Source organism: Salvelinus fontinalis, chromosome 20 (assembly GCF_029448725.1).
Source record: "Salvelinus fontinalis isolate EN_2023a chromosome 20, ASM2944872v1, whole genome shotgun sequence".
NCBI lineage: Eukaryota > Metazoa > Chordata > Actinopteri > Salmoniformes > Salmonidae > Salvelinus > Salvelinus fontinalis.
This window is the reverse complement of record NC_074684.1, coordinates 22679791-22697701: the sequence shown is the minus strand read 5'-3', so window position 1 is coordinate 22697701 and position 17911 is coordinate 22679791. Positions and strand designations below refer to the sequence as shown.

Sequence of the window (17911 nt, the reverse complement as noted above, 5' to 3'; positions counted from 1 at the left end):
CTGTGATGATAAACGGCAGAAATATTTCAAGGAACTGTGTTTCTGAGGACTGTTTGCTAACCAAGCGGAGGGTGCAGTCTTTGTGTTTCAGAGAACGCTGAGAGGGTGGACAGTCTCCAGGCCCGGGTGACAGCTGGTGGCTTGAAGAACAAGGGCTTGCTGAAAGATCTCGACAATACATTAGGGAAGCTGAATGCAATCCCCAATGGTAAGCACACAAACAACACTATAAAATGACTTTTATTTTAAAGGAAGAAGTTAAATATTTCTCATTGATGTTGCTGGAGAAATGTATCAGGCTGAGCCCAGTGGGACCAGAGCGGATGGATAGTAGTATAGTGGTGTAGGTATTGGGTTAGAGGACATCCTCAAATCAAATCACATTTTATTGCTCACATACCTGTATATGTGTTTAACAGATGTTATTGGTCACATACCTGTCTACGTGTTTAACAGATGTTATTGGTCACATACCTGTCTACGTGTTTAACAGATGTTATTGGTCACATACCTGTCTACGTGTTTAACAGATGTTATTGGTCACATACCTGTCTACGTGTTTAACAGATGTTATTGGTCACATACCTGTCTACGTGTTTAACAGATGTTATTGCTCACATACCTGTCTATGTGTTTAACAGATGTTATTGGTCACATACCTGTCTACGTGTTTAACAGATGTTATTGCGGGTGTAGTGAAATGCTTATAGATCCAACATGACAGATGGCGAAGAAGCACAATCCAGGTTAAATATGGGAAGGTATCAGTCACTGAGGAAACTGACAGAAAGGCTGTAGGGTGCAGTAGAAACATCTGAAAGGTGAGCAGCAGTTCACAGAAAGGTTTCTGTAAGTCATGTATGACTGATTACCTTCAATAGTCCGTACCACATTGGATTACCGTTCTCTCTCTGATTTACAGTAAGACTTTGATTATTGCTTTCAAGAATAAATGAGTACATACTGTATCGTTCAGATACAGCAGCTAAGCTACAGGCCACCAAGTCCAAGGCAGGAGATGCCAACAACACAGCCAACAATGTGCTGGCCAGAATGAGAGACATGAACCTGTACCTGATGGGCCTGCAGAGGAACAACAGCAAGCTGGAGGACGATGTCAACAAGGCTAACAACATGATCCAGGATCCTGAGGAAAAACAGTGAGATATCTTCTGGGTGTTGTAGTTCTTAAGGGTAGTCAAGCCTTAGCTACAGTATCTACTGTATATGAAATGATTGTCTGTGCCATATCATGAGCTGATTGACTCAAAATGCAAACCTGTATTACTCTGGCACGTTTGTCTCACACAATGACATTGTATAATTCTGTATCTCACATATTCTTTTCTTTCTGTCCCATTTTTCTTTTGAAACCCAACAACTATAAGCATGTCAATAAGAAAGGAGGACCAAGGCACTCTTTATATAATTAATTAAAATGCCTTTATTTGTATGGCATGTTCAATAGAAACAAAGTTTTAAAAATCTGACGTGTTTCGGCTGCATGGCCTTCGTCAGGGCCTTCTTGAATGCATAGCAATCTTTCTTCTCATAACAGCTTTTAGCTCTTTACCTTTGATGCTTCTAAATAAGTGATTAAGATGCCGACATCTCTCCGCTGATCTCTGACTAATAGGCCTGGCTCACAGAAAGCAGTGGCTGTGAACGTGCTACAGTAGTTAATAAGGAAGAGGGATGTTTTTAGACTGGTTGTGTGTGTGTGTGTGTGTGTGTGTGTGTGTGTGTGTGTGTGTGTGTGTGTGTGTGTGTGTGTGTGTGTGTGTGTGTGTGTGTGTGTGTGTGTGTGTGTGTGTGTGTGTGGGTGTGGGTGTGGGTGTGTGTGGCGTGTGCGTCCTTACGCGCGTGTGTTTGTTCGTGCCTGTGTGTGTGTGTTTCTGTCTGCCTGTGTGGGTGTGTGCTTGCGTGTGTGTGTCTGCTTCTGCATGCGTGGTGTGTGTGTGTGTGTTTGTGCCCGTGTGTGTCTATCAGTCCATGCAGCGAGGCCCAAGGTGAAGGACCTGACAGACAAGGCAGACAGACTGCTGGAGGAACTGAAGCCCATCCAGGAGCTACCGGACAACCTGAAGAAAAATATCTCCCAGATGAAAGAGTTGATCAACCAGGCGCGCAAGCAGGCCAACTCCGTGAGTCACACTCCTCCTCTCCATCCCTCTCTCTCGTTCTCAACTTCCCCTGTTTTCACGGCTGTAATCAGTGGCTTTTAAGATGGCCATCCTGCTAATTGTGCCATTGTGTCATCACAGAAATTACGATTCACAACTCTTTCTAGGAGAATTCAGTCACACACAGTTGGTTCTTCCTAAAGTGATGAAAATCAAATCACCTCCCTGTAAATCCCTCCACACAGCTTTACCCTGTGGTTCACATGCATTGCCACCGTTTGAGTGAAGGCTCTGTTCAAAAAAGAAAAATTCAATCAATGTCAAGGCTTTTTTTTATAATTATTTTTTTTACAAAAGTGTAAAATAAAATAAAATTCTCTTGCCTCTAAAGGACCTTGTATTTTACTTCTGTCACTACACAATTGTGTTTTCCTGAGTGTTCCTTGGACCTTGTCATTGGTATTAGCTTGTGAGCATGCTAGAAGAAAACATATCGGTGTTCCTGAGAGTAATCATAACAGTTTGTAGCTAAAATCTGTCAGACTTTACAGCATGCAATCATTGCTTTACAGACATTACAAACACCGCTGTAGCTCAGCTTCCGTCCACCTCACAGACTAATAGCGGGCCTCTATGGATTCAGTGGAAATAGACACATCGCATAGAAGATCCCTGAGCGTTCCTTGGGCTTTTTAAGTGCTCTCTGTCTGGTGATCTATGCGATGTCTCCGGGGGAGACTGTGTCCTCCGGGGGAGACTGTGTCCTCCGGGGGAGACTGTGTCCTCCGGGGGAGACTGTGTCCGTGCATATGGACCAGAAATCGCTACAACACCATCAGTGTGAATGTGAAGACCACCTCCCCTGATAACCGTGTGTGTGTGTGTGTGTGTGTGTGTGTGTGTGTGTGTGTGTGTGTGTGTGTGTGTGTGTGTGTGTGTGTGTGTGTGTGTGTGTGTGTGTGTGTGTGTGTGGATAAAACCCCCCGTAAATCACTGAACCATAATTAGGGAAACCTCAGGGCAACAAATAATGTGTGTGAAACGTAACATATTAGGGCCATTTAGTGTTTAGATTTGGCTCATCTCTATTCTGGGATGTGTAATGTGTTGTTGGCCAATTCATTTGAAATCATTCCACCAGTGGTTACTTCCCAACATACTAGATAAATACCAATTATCTTAAAGTCAGAGAGAAAATAATAAAAGGTTATTTGTTTCCCTGTGTGATCCCCAGGAGAGAGTAGGTGATATTGCCTCTATGTACTGCAACAGCAGCCACAGCAATTAGCCGCCAGTTCAAACCGGACTATTTAATCTGTCTTCATCACTGATTTCCCTGGGGAAATCACACTACTGTTGTTCATCTCTTGATTTGCCTGTGATTCTTCCCCAGTATCTTATTCTAATGTGTCCTGCTCTGTTCTCCTGCACTGTGCTACCTACACTACACTACAGCAACCAAGAGAGACAGAATAGTAATGGACCTGTAATGTTATCAGATAGGAGATTGCAGTGCTGCATCTTATTGGCTCATCATTACCCGGAATGGGTAACGTGGAGTACCCTGACATGACTATAAACTACGGCAACTGACATCGCATCGAGGCCTCACGGTAGAATACCATTGTTATTGATTTTCTATACCAGATATTTTTCAGAGCAAAGATTATACAGGGATAGAGAGATTTGTCTATCAGTTTATTTATTAATTCATTCATATTTTAGCATTTATTGTGCCAGGTAAGCTTCTTATTCAAAAATGAGACTTCTCGTCTGATGTTTTCTGTTTTGGTCCCAGGAATTGAATTAATGGCACCATCTCTGTCCATGCACTGGAGGGTCCCAGAGCTGGCATCATGCCCACCTCTAAGAGTGGCACCTCCCCTTAAGGTTATACTATCCTGGATGTGGACCAGAATGCCTACCTGTTTGTCGGTTGCATATTGGGCAGTGTGAAGGTAGCTGATATCACTTTGTCATACAGTAGTTTATCCCGGAGCCATTTAGTCATTTTTACCCGTTTCTATTTTGGTAGATGCAATTGTATTCACTATGTGTTTCGTTGTTTATCCTGTAGAAAATGGACGCGATCAAAACCACTACTTTCTCCCGGTGTATGGGAGTGACATACCTGGACAACAAACCTATCAGCCTGTGGAACTACAGAGAGAGAGAGAGAGAGAAGGAGACTGCAAAGGATGTGTGGTTAAGTAGGTCTGGTCTGTATGATCATATCACATTGAATACACTCTTATAGTGTATGGACTTGATTCACTTTTTTAAAAGATCTCATATACTTTCAGAAACCTTTCACTCTAAAGTTCACTATACAATCTTTGATGTACTAAAAGTGAACTTCCTCGACTAACCTGTACCCCCACACATTAACTCGGTTCTGGTACCTCCATGTGTATAGCCTCGTTATTTTATTGTGTTACTTTTTACTTTATTTTTTACTTTAGTTTATTTAGTAAATATTTTCTTAACTCTATTTCTTGATCTGCATTTTTAGTTAAAGGCTTGTGAGTAAGCATTTCACGGTAAGGTGAACTACACCTGTTGTATTTGGCACGTGACAAATCAAATTTGATTTGATTTTGATTTGATTGTTGCTGAGTGTTGCCCCCAGCCATCAGACACGGAGGGGACGGTACAGTTTGATGGGGAGGGCTATGCTGCTGTGAGCCAGCCCACCAGATGGAACCCCAACTTCTCCACCGTCATGTTCAAGTTCCACTCCTTCTCCACCGACTCCATGCTCATGTACTTTGTCACTAAGGATATGGTAACCTCACTCATATACACACACCTGTATCTTAACGAGGACTGGCAAATTGTTGAACTTCAGTAGTAATGAAGACTATTAAATATGTGTTACATATAAAGCATTTATCAATATTGATCAATATACTCTCTCTCTTGGTCTCTCTCTCTCTCTCTTTCTCGCTCTCTCACTTTCTCTTCCCCTCTCTCCCGCTCTCTGAGACAGAAGGACTTTATGAGTGCTGAGTTGAGTGATGGTTGTGTGAAGGTGAGTTTTGACCTGGGTGCAGGCATCCGCTCGGTCTTCAGCATCAAGAGACAACGACGGCAGGTGGTAATCTTTCACTGTGGCCCGCATGAAGAAACAAGATGACACACACTCATCATAATACATACAGTAAAACATTTTACTCATGTTGATGTTTCTAGAGCCTGTGTACTTTAAAAAACATTGCCCTCAATTTGATGTTTCTAGAGCCTGTGTAGTTTAAAGAACATTTCCCTCAAGTTGATGTTTCTAGAGCCTGTGTAGTTTAAAGAACGTTTCCCTCAAGTTGACGTTTCTAGAGCCTGTGTAGTTTAAAGAACATTTCCCTCAAGTTGACGTTTCTAGAGCCTGTGTAGTTTAAAGAACATTTCCCTCAAGTTGATGTTTCTAGAGCCTGTGTAGTTTAAAGAACATTACCCTCAAGTTGATGTTTCTAGAGCCTGTGTAGTTTAAAGAACATTACCCTCAAGTTGATGTTTCTAGAGCCTGTGTAGTTTAAAGAACATTACCCTCAAGTTGATGTTACTAGAGCCTTTGTAGCTTCATCAAATCAAATCAAATGTTATTTGTCACATGTGCCGAGTACAACAGGTGTAGACCTTACAGTGAAATGATTACTTACAAGCCCTTAACCAACAACGCATTTTTAAGAAAAATACAAAAAAAAATAAGAAATTAAAGTAACAAATAAGTAAAGAGCAGTAGTAAAATAACAATAGCGAGGCTATATACAGGGGGTACCGGTACAGAGTTAATGTGCGGGGGCACCGTTTAATTGAGGTAATATGTACATGTAGGTAGAGTTATTAAAGTGACTATGCCTAGATAATAAACAGAGAGTAGCAGCGGCGTAAAAGGGGGGCAATGCAAATAGTTTAGGTAGCCATTTGATTAGATGTTCAGGAGTCTTATGGCTTGGGCGTAGAATCTGTTTAGAAGCCTCTTGGACCTAGACTTGGCGCTCCGGTATCGCTTGCCGTGCGGTAGCAGAGAGAATAGTCTATGATTATGGTGGCTGGAGTCTTTGAAAATTTGTAGGGCCTTCCTCTGACACCACCTGGTATAGAGGTCCTGGATGGGAGGAAGCTTGGCCCCAGTAATGTACTGGGCCGTACGAACTACCTCTGTAGTGCCTTGTGGTCGGAGGCCGAGCAGTTGCCATATCAGGCAGTGACGCAACCTGTCAGGATGCTCTAGATGGGGCAGCTGTAGAGCTTTTGAGGATCTGAGGACCTATGACAAACCTTTTCAGTCTCCTGAGGGGGAATAGGTTTTGTCGTGCCCTCTTCACGACTGTCTTGGTGTGCTTGGACAATGTTACTTCGTTGGTGATGTGGACACTAAGGAACATGAAGCTCTCAACCTGCTCCACTACAGCCCCGTCGATGAGAGTGGGGCATGCTCGGTCCTCCATTTCCTGTAGTCCACAATCAATCTCTTGTCTTGATCACGTTGAGGGAGAGGTTGTTGTCCTGGCACCACACGGCCAGGTCTCTGACCTCCTCCCTATAGGCTGTCTCGTCATTGTTGGTGATCAGGTGTGTCATCAGCAAACTTAATGATGGTGTTGGAGTCATGCCTGGCCATGCAGTCATGAGTGAACAGGGAGTACAGGAGGGGACTGAGCACGCACATCTGAGGGGCCCCCGTGTCGAGGATCAACATGGCGGATGTGTTGTTACCTACCCTTATCACCTGAGGACGGCCCGTAAGGATGTCCAGGATCCAGTTGCAGAGGGAGGTGTTTAGTCCCAAGGTCCTTAGCTTAGCGATACGCTTTGAGGGCACTATGATATTGAACGCTGAGCTGTAGTCAATGAATAGCATTCTCACATAGGTGTTCCTTTTGTCCAGGTGTGAAAGGGCAGTGTGGAGTGCAATCTGTGGATCTGTTGGGGAGGTATGCAAATTGGATTGGGTCTAGGGTTTCTGGGATAATGGTGATAATGTGAGCCATGACCAGCCTGTCGAAGCACTTCATGGCTACAGACGTGAGTGCTACGGGTCGGTAGTAATTTAGGCAGGTTACCTTAGTGTTCTTGGGCCCAGAGACTATGGTGGTCTGCTTGAAACATGTTGGTATTACAGACTCGGACAGGGAGAGGTTGAAAATGTTAGTGAAGACACTTGCCAGTTGGTCAGCGCATGCTCAGAGTACACGTCCTGGTAATCCATCTGGCCCTGCGGCCTTGTGAATGTTGACCTGTTTAAAGGTCTTACTCACATCGGCTACAGAGAGCGTGATCACACAGTCATCCGGAACAGCTGATACTCTCATGCATGTTTCAGTGTTACTTGCCTCGAAGCGAGCATAGAGGTAATTTAGCTCGTCTGGTAGCCTCGTGTCACTTGGCAGCTCGCAGCTGTGCTTCGCTTTGTAGTCTGTAATAGTTTGCAAGCCCTGCCACATCCGACATGCGCCGGAACCGGTGTAGTACAATTCGATCTTAGCCCTGTATTGACGCTTTGCCTGTTTGATGGTTCGTCGGAGGGCATAGGGATTTCTTATTCGTTTCCGGGTTAGAGTCCCGCTCCTTGAAAGCGGCAGCTCTATCCTTTAGCTCAGTGTGGATGTTGCCTGTATGCATGGCTTCTGGTTGGTGTATGTACGTACACTCACTGCGGGGATGACGTCATCGATGCACTTATTGATGAAGCCAATGACTGATGTGGTGTACTCCACAATGCCATCGGAAGAATCCCGGAACATATTCCAGTCTGTGCTAGTAAACAGTCCTGTAGCTTACCATCTGCTTCATCTGACCACTTTTTTATTGACCTAGTCACTGTTTTTTTCTGCTTTAGTTTTTGCTTGTAAGCAGGAATCAGGAGGATAGAATTATGGTCAGATTTGCCAAATGGAGGATATTGTTGAACAAGCAAGTAATACCTTTACCCTTGTTGGTTTCCTCCCACCCCAGCTACGGTGGCCATCGTGGACATATACTCCAATGAAGAGGAGAAGCTGGTTTTGTCATCTCAAGGCTCTGCCACTGGGCTCAACCTCAAGGAAGATGAGAGGATTTACTTTGGTGGTTTGCCAACCATTGGAAATGACAGGTATGTCCTGTACTCTGTAGGAGGTCAATCACCTCCACAGTAGGGCCTAATACTACTAATTCAGTTTTTATACACACACACACACACACACACACACACACACACACACACACACACACACACACACACACACACACACACACACACACACACACACACACACACACACACACACACACACACACACACACACACACACACACACACACACACACACACACACACACTTCACTCTGGGTCTGCATACTGAACAGTACCTTTGATCATCAATCTCACTTGGGTTAACATGTGTAAAGGTCTGTAAGAAATCCCAATATGGTCATTCGGAACTTTCTTCAACTAAAGTATACCTCGGATAGCTTTTGTTTACACCTCTGCTCCGTGTTTTGCTCAGACACTCAGTACTGTACATTCTGTTAGTGTTTGTTCCTGTTCTTCTCATATTGTCACGTTTGGCCATAAAGTTGAGGGTTGACAAGGCATATAGGTAGCCAGATTAACAGACGGACAAACAGACAAAGACTTGAGTGTCCATTAGAACACCTCTGTCTGCTGCCGGACCTTGAGTCAGTGTCACATTGTCGCTGGCCTCTCTGGTGTTAACCTGTCTAGGATCAGCGTGGCGCTAGCGGCACTCCCCCCCCCCCCCCACTGAAAAACCAGTGCCGCGAAATTCAAAAAAAATATTTTTTTAAATATTTAACTTTCACACATTAAAGTCCAATACAGCTAATGAAAGACACAGATCTTATGAATCCAGTCAACATTTCCGATTTTTAAAATGTTTTACAGGGAAGACACAATATGTAAAGATGTACATCTATTACCTAAAAACACATTAGCATATTCCACCATCTTTTATTTGTCCACCAACACCAGTAGCCATCACCAATTCGGCTAAACTAAGATATTTATAGCCCCTAACCAACAAAAAAACTCATTAGATGACAGTCTGATAACATATTTATGGTATGGGATAGGTTTTGTTAGAAAAAAGTGCATATTTCAGGTATATGGCATAGTTTACAATTGCACCCACCATCACAAATGGACTAGAATAATTACAATGAGCAACGTGTTTACCTAACTACTAATCATCAAACATTTCGTAAAAATACACAGCATACACGAATCGAAAGACACAGATCCTGTGAATACAGACAATATTTCAGATTTTCTAAGTGTCTTACAGCGAAAACACAATAAATCGTTATATTAGCTTAGCACATAGCAATTAGCAGCCCAGCATTGATTCTAGCCAAAGTGAGCGATAAAAGTCAACATCGCCAAAAGATATTAATTTTTTCACTAACCTTCTCAGAATTCTTCCGATGACACTCCTGTAACATCACATTACAACATGCATATACAGTTTGATCGAAAATGTTTATATTTAGCCACCAAAATCATGGTTAGACAATGTGAAATGTAGACAAGCTGGTAAAGAAAACGTCCTTGCGCCACTTAGACAGTGATCTACTCTTATACATAAATACTCATAAACGTGACTAAAAAATATAGGGTGGACAGGGATTGATAGACAATTTAATTCTTAATACAATTGCGTTATTACATTTTTTAATTTATCCTTACTTTTCAATACAGTTTGCGCCAAGCGAAGCTACGTCAAAAAACATGGCGTCCTAAGCCACTAAAATGTTTCGACAGAAACACGATTTATCATAATAAAAATGTCCTACCTTGAGCTGTTCTTCCATCAGTATCTTGGGCAAAGGATCCTTTCTTGGGAGAAATCGTCTTTTGGTGGAAAGCTGTCCTCTTGCCATGTGGAAATGTCAACTACGTTCGGGATGAACTGAAAAGCGTGTCCAACTTTTCACATCGTTGCAAAAATAAATGTCCCAAAATCGCACTAAACGGATATAAATTGCTATAAAACGCTTTAAATTAACTACTTTGTGATGTTTGTAACTCCTATAACGAGTGAAAAGATGACCGGAGAAATATAACAGGCTAAACTAACGCTTGGAACAGGAGAGGGTCGGTGTCTTCCACGCGCGTTACGCAGCAAGAAAAGACTTGCTAGCTAAAGGTTTTTTTCATTTGTAGGGCCTGTGAACGAGCAATCGAGCCCGTTGGAATCGTCATCACGTAAAGGCATCCAGGGGAAGACGTAAGAAGTGTCCGTATAGTCATAGCAACGACAGAGCCCTTTTAAATGACTTCAGAAAAGTGGCCAACGTTTCTCAAATCTGACTCCATGTCAGGGAAATTGCTGTAGAATGGGCTCTGTTCCACTTAGAGACAAAATTTCAACTCCTATAGAAACTATAGACTGTTTTCTATCCAATAATAATAATAATATGCATATTGTACGATCAAGGATTTTGTGGGAAGCCGTTTAAAAAATTAGCCACATTAGCATAAATAGTCTAAACAGCGCCCCCATCCCCAACAGGTTAACTTCTTCTGGCTGCAAGCCCGAGGCCGGCCACAATATGACAACAGCCACTTCAAGTGCAGGGCGCGAAATTCAAAATATATTTTTTCGAAATATTTAACTTTCACACATTAACAAGTCCAATACAGCAAATGATAGGTACACATCTTGTGAATCCAGCCAACATGTCCGATTTTTAAAGTGTTTTACAGTGAAAACAGCACATATATTTATGTTAGCTCACCACCAAATACAAAAAAGGACAGACATTTTTCACAGCACAGGTAGCATGCACAAAGCCAACCTAACTAACCAAGAACCAACCAACCAAACTAACCAACAAACAACTTCATCAGATGACAGTCTTATAACATGTTATTCAATAAATCTATGTTTTGTTCGAAAAATATGCATATTTCAGGTATAAATCATAGTTTACATTGCAGCTACAATCAGAAATTGCACCGAAAGCAGCCATAATAATTACAGACACCAACGTCAAATACCTAATTACTCATCATAAAACATTTCTGAAAAATACATAGTGTACAGCAAATGAAAGACAGGCATCTTGTGATTCCAGCCAATATTTCCGATTTATTAGGTGTTTTACAGCGAAAACACAATATAGCGTTATATTAGCTTACCACAATAGCCAGAAACACAAGCCATTTCCCAGTAGCAAAAGTTAGCGATCGTAACAAACAAGCAAAAGATATATAATTTTTGACTAACCTTGATATGCTTCATCAGATGACAGTCCTATAACATCAGGTTATACATACACTTATATTTTGTTCGAAAATGTGCATATTTAAAGCTGAAATCAGTGGTTATACATTGTGCTAACGTAGCTACTTTTTCCCACAACGTCCGGATATTTTTCTGACACTTTTTCTGACACACATATTCTGACCAAATAGCTATTCATAAACATAACTAAAAAATACATGTTGTTGTAACGGGTGACGCTCTCCTCATCCTCGGAAGAGGTGAGGAGAGAAGGATCTTCAGACCAAAACGCAGGCTCAGGGAAATAAGCCATCTTTATTATAAATTACGATGGCACATGAAACGAAACAAAACACTTTCCAAACTACAAAATAAGAAAACGACGTTGACGCAACCTGAACATAAACTTACATAACTAAACATAAACTTACGTACAGGAAAACAGACGACATCGAAACGAAACGAAACAAACAAACGCTACAGTCCCATGTGGTACGAACAGACATACTGACACAGGAGACAATCACCCACAAACAAACAGTGAGAATGCCCTACCTAAATATGACTCTTAATTAGAGGCAAACGCAAACCACCTGCCTCTAATCAAGAGCCATACCAGGCAAACCGAAACCAACATAGAAACAGATAACATAGAATGCCCACCCAACCTCACGTCCTGACCAACTAACACACAAAAACTAACATAAATAGGTCAGGAACGTGACAGTACCCCCCCCACAAGGTGCGAACTCCGGACGCACCAGCACAAAGTCTAGGGGAGGGTCTGGGTGGGCATCTAACCACGGTGGTGGCTCAGGCTCCGGGCGCGGTTCCCACCCCACCATAATCCATCCTAGCCCCCTCCCTTCAAGAATGTCCACCCTCTTACTTCCCCCACAAAATCCTCCTAATAACATATCTAATAATGACAATATCGGGACAGAGAGATAAACCAAGACAGAGGGATAGATAAGACTATAGAGGTAGATAAAGATAGAGAGGGAGATCAGGATAGAGGGGCAACTCCGGACTGAAAGGCAGCTCCGGACAGAGAGACAGCTCTGGACTGATGGGCAGTTCTGGGTATCTAGCCTTTTCAGGCTGAAGGGCAGCTCATGGCTGACTGACGACTCTCGATGCTCATGGCTGGCTGACGGCTCTCGACGCTCATGGCAGGCTGACGGCTCTCGACGCTCATGGCAGGCTGACGGCTCTCGACGCTCATGGCAGGCTGACGGCTCTCGACGCTCATGGCAGGCTGACGGCTCTCGACGCTCATGGCGCTCTGACGGCTCTCGACGCTCATGGCGCTCTGACGGCTCTCGACGCTCATGGCGCTCTGACGGCTCTGGCTGCTCATGGCGCTCTGACGGCTCTGGCTGCTCATGGCTCGCTGGCGGCTCTGGCAGATCCTGTCTGGTTGGCGGCTCTGGCAGATCCTGTCTGGTTGGCGGCTCTGGCAGATCCTGTCTGGTTGGCGGCTCTGGCAGATCCTGTCTGGTTGGCGGCTCTGGCAGATCCTGTCTGGTTGGCGGCTCTGGCAGATCCTGTCTGGTTGGCGGCTCTGGCAGATCCTGTCTGGCTGACGGCTCTAGCGGCTCCTGTCTGGCTGACGGCTCTAGCGGCTCCTGTCTGGCTGACGGCTCTGTAGGCTCATGGCAGACGGGCGGCTTTGCAGGCTCATGGCAGACGGGCGGCTTTGCAGGCTCCTGGCAGACGGATGGCTCAGACGGCGCTGGGGAGACGGATGGCTCAGATGGCGCTGGGGAGACGGATGGCTCAGATGGCGCTGGGGAGACGGATGGCTCAGATGGCGCTGGGGAGACGGATGGCTCAGATGGCGCTGGGGAGACGGATGGCTCAGATGGCGCTGGGGAGACGGATGGCTCTGGCCGGATATGGCGCACTGTAGACCTGGTGCGTGGTGCCGGAACTGGAGGCACCGTGCTAATGACAAGCACCTTCCTACTAGTGCGGGGAGCAGGGACAGGGCACACTGTATTCTCAAAGCCTACTCTATCCCTGATGCGTGGTACCGGCACTGGTGACGCCGGGCTGAGGACAAGCACATCAGGATTAGTAGGGGGAGAATATACAGTGTGTACAGGGCTCTGGAGACGCACTGGTAGCTTAGTGCGTGGGGCCGGAACTGGAGGCACCGGGCTAGATACACGCACTACAGGGAGAGTGCGTGGAGGAGGAACAGGGCTCAGGATACGCACTGGTAGCCTAGTGCGTAGTGTATACACTGTAGGTACTAGGCTGGGGCGGGGAGGTGGTGCCGGAAATACCGGACCGTGGAGACGTACTGGCACTCTTGAGCATTGAGCTTGCCCAACCTTACCTGGTTGAATGCTCCCGGTTGCCCGACCAGTGCGGGGAGGTGGAATAACCCGCACCGGCCTATGTAGGCGAACCGGGGAAACCATGCGTAAGGCAGGTGCCATGTATGCCGGCCCGAGGAGACGCACTGGAGACCAGACGCGTTGAGCCGGCCTCATGACACCTGGCTCAATACCCAATCTAGCCCTACCAGTGCGGGGAGGTGGAATAACCCGCACTGGGCTATGCACTCGTACAGGAGACACCGTGCGCTCTACTGCGTAACACGGCGCCTGCCCGTACTCCCGCTCTCCACGGTAAGCCTGGGAAGTGGGCGCAGGTCTCCTACCTGCCCTTGGCCCACTATCTCCTAGCCCCCCCCCAAGAAATTTTTGGGAATTACTCACGGGCTTTTTTGGCTTCCGTGCCAGACGCGTTCCCTCATAGCTCCGGTTCCTCTCCTCGGTAGCCTCTGCTCTCCTCCGTGCCTCCAGCTCAGCTTTGGGACGGCGATTTTCTCCTGCCTTAGCCCAGGGACCTTCTCCATTCATTATTTGCTCCCATGTCCAGAAATCCTTTCTCTCCTGTCCCTTACTCCGTTTAGTTTCCCTTTGCCGCTTGGTCTTAGCTTGGTGGGTGATTCTGTAACGGGTGACGCTCTCCTCATCCTCGGAAGAGGTGAGGAGAGAAGGATCTTCAGACCAAAACGCAGGCTCAGGGAAATAAGCCATCTTTATTATAAATTACGATGGCACATGAAACGAAACAAAACACTTTCCAAACTACAAAATAAGAAAACGACGTTGACGCAACCTGAACATAAACTTACATAACTAAACATAAACTTACGTACAGGAAAACAGACGACATCGAAACGAAACGAAAAAAACAAACGCTACAGTCCCATGTGGTACGAACAGACATACTGACACAGGAGACAATCACCCACAAACAAACAGTGAGAATGCCCTACCTAAATATGACTCTTAATTAGAGGCAAACGCAAACCACCTGCCTCTAATTGCCATACCAGGCAAACCGAAACCAACATAGAAACAGATAACATAGAATGCCCACCCAACCTCACGTCCTGACCAACTAACACACAAAAACTAACATAAATAGGTCAGGAACGTGACAGTTGTATAGGAAATGATAGATCCATTAGTTCTTAATGAAATCGCCATGTTAGAATTCTATAAATAACTTCATTACGACATACAGCTTCGGTATAGCTAGAGACTACCCAAAAGCTGGGCGCCAACGACTAGTTCACATGTACGACAGATATATGAAATAGCATCATAAAATGTTTCCTACTTTTGCTGATCTTTCATCAGAATGTTGGACAAGGGGTCCTTTGTCGGGAACAATCGTTGTTTGGATTTGGAACGGCCTTTTTCCCTCTCGATTTAGCAAGCACACTAGCCAAGTGGCACGAATCTCTCCATGTCAACAAACGGAAGAGAACGGAACACGGCAAAACTCCCGAAAAAATTTCAATAATCTGATTAACCTGTCTAGGATCAGCGTGGCGCTAGCGGCACACCCCCCCCCCCCCCCACTGAAAAACCAGTTAAATATTTAACTTTCACACATTAAAGTCCAATACAGCTAATGAAAGACACAGATCTTGTGAATCCAGTCAACATGTCCGATTTTTAAAATGTTTTACAGGGAAGACACAATATGTAAAGATGTACATCTATTACCTAAAAACACATTAGCATAATCCACCATCTTTTATTTGTCCACCAACACCAGTAGCCATCACCAATTCGGCTAAACTAAGATATTTATAGCCCCTAACCAACAAAAAAACTCATCAGATGACAGTCTGATAACATATTTATGGTATGGGATAGGTTTTGTTAGAAAAAAGTGCATATTTCAGGTAGATGGCATAGGTTACAATTGCACCCACCGTCACAAATGGAATAGAACGTGTTTACCTACTTACTAATCATCAAACATTTCGTAAAAATACACAGCATACACGAATCGAAAGACACAGATCCTGTGAATACAGACAATATTTCAGATTTTCTAAGTGTCTTACAGCGAAAACACAATAAATCGTTATATTAGCATAGCACATACCACATAGCAGCCCAGCATTGATTCTAGCCAAAGTGAGCGATAAAAGTCAACATCGCCAAAAGATATTAATTTTTTCACTAACCTTCTCAGAATTCTTCCGATGACACTCCTGTAACATCACATTACAACATGCATATACAGTTTGATCGCAAATGTTTATATTTAGCCACCAAAATCATGGTTAGACAATGTGAAATGTAGACAAGCTGGTCAGAAAATGTCCTTGCGCCACTTAGACAGTGATCTACTCTTATACATAAATACTCATAAACGTGACTAAAAAATATAGGGTGGACAGGGATTGATAGACAATTTAATTCTTAATACAATTGCGTTATTACATTTTTTAATTTATCCTTACTTTTCAATACAGTTTGCGCCAAGCGAAGCTACGTCAAAAAACATGGCGTCCTAAGCCACTAAAATGTTTCGACAGAAACACGATTTATCATAATAAAAATGTCCTACCTTGAGCTGTTCTTCCATCAGTATCTTGGGCAAAGGATCCTTTCTTGGGAGAAATCGTCTTTTGGTGGAAAGCTGTCCTCTTGCCATGTGGAAATGCCAACTGCGTTCGGGATGAACTGAAAAGCGTGCCCAACTATTCACATCGTTGCAAAAATAAATGTCCCAAAATCGCACTAAACGGATATAAATTGCTATAAAACGCTTTAAATTAACTACCTTATGATGTTTTTAACTCCTATAACGAGTGAAAAGATGACCGGAGAAATATAACAGGCTAAACTAACGCTTGGAACAGGAGGGGGTCGGTGTCCTCCACGCGCGTTACGCAGCAAGAAAAGACTTGCTAGCCTCAGGGTTTTTTCATTTGTAGTGCCTGTGAACGCGCAATCGACCCCTTTGGAATCGTCATCACGTAAAGGCATCCAGGGGAAGACGTAAGCAGTGTCCGTATAGTCATAGCAAAAACAGTGCCCTTTTAACTGACTTCAGAACAGTGGCCAACATTTCTCAAATCTGACTCCATGTCAGGGAAATTGCTGTAGAATGGGCTCTGTTCCACTTAGAGACAAAATTTCAACTCCTATAGAAACTATAGACTGTTTTCTATCCAATAATAATAATAATATGCATATTGTACGATCAAGGATTTTGTGGGAAGCCGTTTCAAAAATTACCCAATTAGCATAAATAGTCTAAACAGCGCCCCCATCCCCAACAAGTTAAACTATATTGAAAAAACATACTTTACGATGATATGGTCACATGTATCAAATAAAATCAAAGCCGGAGATAGTAGTCGCCTATAACGAAAGCTTTTCATAAGGCAATCCCCGGTTCCTTCTCGCGCCTTCCTGAAAACAGGAAATGGGTGACACGTCATTCCAAGAGTTTTTATTCCACTTCAGACCAAGATAAACACTCCATTTCTTCTCTCACTGCCTCTTGACATCCAGGGGAAGGTGTATGACGTGCATGTATACTAAAACGTATCATGCCCATTTATAGGCAGGACCTAGAACAGAGCCTCAATTTCAGACTTTCCACTTCCTGGTCAGGAAGTTTGTGCCAAATGAGTTCTGTTTTACTCACATATATAATTCAAACGGTTTTAGAAACTAGAGAGTGTTTTCTATCCAATAGTAATAATAATATGCATATTGTACGAGCAAGAATTGAGTACGAAGCCATTTGAAATGGGCACCTTTTATCTGGCTACTCAATACTGCCCCTGCAGCCCAAACAGGTTAACTCTTTTGGAACTGTCACATAAACAGTAACAATAGGTTATGTAGATATGACCTTCACAGTCTTCGGCAGTATGAGAGGTATATTCTATAGGTCTTATAGAAGTGGTAACCCTTTTAAATCACACATGGAGAACTGCATATACTTTTTAAGTGTCTGTCTACGTGTGTCATACTTGTCTTAATATGCATATACTTGTATCTTTTGCTCCTACAGTATTAAAGCAAGGTAATATATGTACTGTTAAAGTTTACTGTATCATCTTTTGCATGTACTTAGCATAGCCCATTACTCTCTAAAGCATCCCTGGTACCTTGGTTTTATCATACAAGTTACCATGCATTTACTTCACAAAGTATGCTTACTTAGCTCATTCTAAATAAGAATTTGATATTAAAACTTCTTATGGCTGCAATCCCGTTAACGAGA

At 43.8% G+C, this 17911-nt stretch overlaps 1 pseudogene; it reads left to right on the top strand.

Annotated features, from left to right (window-relative positions):
• The window catches only part of LOC129817121 (laminin subunit alpha-2-like), a 191211-nt pseudogene that overhangs the window by 151125 nt on the left and 22175 nt on the right, over window positions 1–17911 (top strand).